Consider the following 4859-nt stretch of genomic DNA (forward strand, 5'->3'; position numbering starts at 1 on the left):
TCTCTGATTTAGCTAAGTGTTGTGTATGTTCCCTTCATTCAAGAGCCACTGTAGACAAAGCAACTCCACAGTTACATTTGATATGTTCTCATGGGTATCTGATTCTTTAGACAAGCTCCATCATTATGAGCTGCTTTCTTCCAGGTCGATCTTGACTCCCAGGAAAGCTTCCCAATTGCCCCATCTACTTACCAGTGTCACACCCAGCATAAAAGCTGCATCTAGAGATGACTCCTGTCCAGGTGCTCAATAAAGGATTAGGACATCAGTTATTATGGCTTTTTTCAATGAGCTGCTGGCTACAGCAAGAGTAACTTTTAACATGCAAGAAGTGGAATAGCTGTAGATACTTGCTGGAGAAAACTGGATGCTGTTACTACCTGACTTCATAGTAAACCAATGCTATACTGTCAGTGTGAATTTTCCTGTTAGCACTTCCACTTAAGCAGGTAATGACAGCAAAAATCTATGAGTCCAGTATCTAGCCTGGCCATAACAAAGTCATTTATACAACCTATGTGAGGTTCTTTCTGGTGGCTGGTGAGAGGAGTTTTGTGTTTCAGAACTAACAAAATGAATTATCTTCACCATGCAGTGTTTTACAACATGTGCTGAAAGTGGCATTTAAAAAAACCTGTAAGTGAGAGGCAGTGATGCAGCCACTCACTGCGCCTTGATGGAGACTAAACATGACAGCAGCTCAAATAAACACAGGGGCTATCATTAGTTTGCAATAAATCTCTCCTACACGTGGCTTGGTGGAACTATGTGACAGCATCTCACAAAGACAAAAGAGGAAGCATCCCCAGTGAGCAAAGGGAAGAACTGGAAAGAAAAGATCCAGAAACCACTGAAGAGTGAGAGTAAAAAGCTGCTGAAACATATGACTGAGGAGAAAGAAGACTTGTAATTTTGTGAGGATTTAAGTGAAAAGCATGTAAGGCAAGGTACTCAAGGAAAAGCTTACAACTGTATTTTTGTAAATGGAGTAATTAGTATAACAATACATTTAACCAACATTTTCAGTGCAGGTAAAAATGTCAGAGGGGCATCAAGGTGTGGGAGAAAGGAAAGACATGGGTGTAGAAGAGGTGGCACAGTTTCATGGAAAAGCATCACAGGGTTGGAGGAGGAGCAGTCCCTACTATTTGCTGTGAACCATTACACCTGAAAAGCAATAAAAATAAATAACAGTCCTTTATTTTGGAAAACAGTAATCAGTATATTAATCTGAGTCCTCAAATGACTTATTTTCTGGAATTTGTGTTCCATGTGAGTAAACTGTGAGATACTGAGACTCATCTTTCTGCTTCAAATATGCTTCTGTCACAGTGGACAAAAGTTACCTTCTCTTCCTGATTCTACAACCTGAAAAATTAGAATAATGTTACTATGCTGCTTTATCAGACCTTCTTAAGGATAAATGCTATGAGATTGCAAGAGCACAGGTACAGTGATAACCTGAAAGAGATGAACACAGGGCACTCTTTTCAGGCCTTGTGCTCCAAATGTGAACATCCTACCCCTCTGAGACAAAAGAAGAAGCACTGTTTGCTGCTTTGCTGTTGTAGTCACTGCCTCTTCCTGATGGTCAGTCTTCGAACCCACATGGAAATCAAACAGACCAGTAAAACCCACTTCAAAGTGTACTTTTAAAGCTCACCAACTTTTTAATCAAAAAACCCCCACAAGTCTTGGTCAGTAGTGTTAGCTAACAAAACATTTCCCAAGTTTCCACTTTAAATTCCTTGAAATGGGAGACAAAAGAAAAATTAGGCAGAAGATGGTATGACCAAAGCTTTCACAACGCATTTCCTTGACATCCAGAGGATTTGCTGAAGTGTAAAACAGTGAAGTTAACTTTAGCCTGTTGTCTTCTCCTTCTCCCTATGCACTCTATAAGGCTCTTTCTTCCCCTCCAGACCATTTCTTCCTTGAAGCAAAACTGTGTCAAAAGGATCTCATCCCAAGTCACTATCTCAATTCAACCATGGGGAAATAGCTCTTTTCTATTTCCTACTTGAATTTTAAATCTCACATTTACTGCTCTGTAATTTTTGATCTGTTTAAATTTTGTCTTTCATCTGCAACTGGAGCTGGAACAACTGATTCTCAATAAATAACACATCCCATGATGTAAGAGTCTCTTTCCATCTGCAGAATATCTAAAACCAATTGTAATTTCCTCAAATGCATTTTGCTTTCTACCATTGTCAAATGAATTATTTTGTTCTGTAGAACTCTAGTTGCAAACACTATCCTGCAAATATCTGCAACTGTTTAATTAACCAATTATTTCAATAAGCACATATATAATTATCTACCAAGTCAGTTTGTAAAGAAATACTTAATGTTCCAGACTGAGCTTTGCTCAGCTATTATTGGCCATGACTGGGACTGGTTCCAGCCCTTGGCTGAGAGAGCAAAAATAACTGTGTAGCTTATATACATTTCTGTATCACTGAATACTTTTGCATTTGGAGTCTGAATGTAACTCCTCTCAGATATTTTCTAGATAAAGTTTTTTACCAGAGAACAGACAAAACCAGACATAAAAGTAGCTGCCAAAATTCACTCAAATGTTAATTCATAGCAAACATATTTTTGGAATACCAACTTTCAAACATACTCCTATACAAGCTAAACCAGCAACAAGGCCGCCTATTGATAGTGCTAAGGTCAAAAGCTTTATGATTAAATTACAGTGTTTATAGCACCCTCCTTCAGAGAGAATAGAAAGGCTTGTTAACAGGTTCATAAATCAAGGTGTAAAGATTAACCCAGTCATCCAGGTATATATGTCATTACTGAAAAGATATGTTTTTAGAACATGGTAAATAACAAGATTAGTGTTTACTGTTACGTGCTGAATACAGACTGGAGTAATCTTTCCCCTATATACTATGGGATATAAGATCCTGAAAACCTATCAGCATTCTACTTCAATATAGCTTTTATTCTTCTGAGTTGGGTTAAACAGTTCCTGGATTCCTGATCATATCAAGTAGTGAACAAAACTAACACATGAAGAAACCAGCTCTCTATGTTAGCATGCTACAGAACTTGCGGTCGCACTTATCTAAAGTGACAGCCCCTCTGGGTATACACTCCTTACTGTCCTTTACTTAAATGCTACATCTTCTTTTCTTTAAATGTACTTATTGTAGTTTTGAATGGAAGACTAAACAATGACTGTTATATCCTAATTTAATCCATGTAAAACCCCATATCTAAAGGGTTTGAACAATAAAATTAAAGGAAAGAAGATGTTAACACTGAGTACAAATGCCCAAAACCAAACTCCAGCACACAATTCTCCTACAAATAAAAACTACATGACATGACTCCAATGGAGTTTAGAGCCCAATTCCTGATCTGTCTGCAAGATACTCTGAAATCCAGGGACACTGAACCCCTTGGCAATTGAAAAAGTTAGTTTAATCAGAGTTACAGTTAACTCCTGGTTGTCCGTGGACAAATTATACAGGTTGCAGCTCAGTGACATCCTGCTTTCCCAAAGAAGCCTTTGGCCACCACACAGAGCCCAGCACGAACCTTCAAATTTTCCTGAAGAAGAAAAGAACTTCTTTCTAAACCAAACTCCCCCAATTCCCTTTTTTCTTCAGTTACACATTTCTGTATAGAAATTAAATCAGTTCTCTATCTCTTCATCTTCATACCTGTCACATCAAAACAATAGTTCTAGTTTCTATTCCTCTTGTGCACATTTTATCAAATTTCTTCCCAATTGATAGTTTAGGGACAATATAATGCAAAACAATTTGCTGTAGATAACTCCCCAAAAAAGAAAAAAATACGCACAAATTCCCTAACATATTCAAGGCTGTTGCTGTGCATTTTCTCAAACATATAGTCATCATTGTCAAATCCTCCCAACACGCCCCCAAAAGCCTTGATATGAGCTTTGGGAGAAACACTGCACAGGTTTTTAACTGCATACAAATTATTTCACACCTCTTTTTAATGGTACTGTCTGGCAACAGTACAGCTTGGGCTTTTAATAATACCTTATTTTACAGCTCCAAAAGAAAAGTAAGTTCCCTGGGTTTGCAACTTGCATTTGTGGATTTCAACATGATAGTTGTCAATTCCAGGAATACTTATTGGGAAAAATTAAAGAGAAAACAAGGGAGGAAACAGTGTGTAGTGTAAAGCCAATGGGAAACTCACCTGAGATGCCACTACCTTTATAGTGGTTCATCCATCTGCTGACTTGGAACAATGTTTTTCATGCTTGAGCTGTGTACCAGATGCAAAAATTAGAGATGTAACCCAGGAACCAGCAACAGGATCTAGAAAAGAAATAGACACCTTCTCGATAACAGGGGTTTACAAATTATTTTCCTTCTGATTCACCAAGCTCATAGAAAACCACCTGCTGGAAGACAGCCTGTACAATTCCCTTGCCAAACAGTCCCCCACAGGCTGTGATCCTGTCATTCCATCCCTATCAGCTTCCTCAGATATGCTTCAAGGAGCCGAAAGGAGTTGGCGGTTTGGAGAACCCCGCTCAGATCCAGCGAGCTGCTGCTGAACTCTATATCTTTGCTCATGCTCTCTGGCACACGTGCTGCTTGCATGGTCTGGGTATCATGTTGCCCTGATGATTCATGCAGGGACCTGGTGGAGGCTGTCACAGCTCCTTTTTTTTCCTGTGCACCTAGGTTTCCATCACTCAGATACCAGGTGCCAGCAGAAGAGATACGTGCAGGTCTCATTCAGCAATGGTGACAGGTTTGGCCAAGGCAAGCAGGTGACCTGGGAGCTGGGAAGCGATCCCAGTTCAGGCACAAATCCCAGTATCATTAGTTACTTTTTTCTATTGTGTCAATTTGTGG

At 39.2% G+C, this 4859-nt stretch overlaps 1 long non-coding RNA gene across 1 annotated transcript; it reads right to left on the reverse strand.

Moving 5' to 3' along the window:
* Positions 1-1277: 1277 nt before the first annotated feature.
* LOC113964660 lies at positions 1278-4483 on the reverse strand. Its single transcript, XR_003533251.1, has 3 exons — positions 4397-4483; positions 4192-4260; positions 1278-1368 (listed from the first exon to the last, which is right to left on the reverse strand). It is a non-coding gene; the product is annotated as an uncharacterized LOC113964660 (long non-coding RNA).
* Positions 4484-4859: the final 376 nt, after the last annotated feature.

This window comes from Neopelma chrysocephalum, unplaced genomic scaffold (assembly GCF_003984885.1).
Source record: "Neopelma chrysocephalum unplaced genomic scaffold, ASM398488v2 Primary Assembly neopelma1_42b, whole genome shotgun sequence".
Taxonomy (NCBI): Eukaryota; Metazoa; Chordata; class Aves; order Passeriformes; family Pipridae; genus Neopelma; species Neopelma chrysocephalum.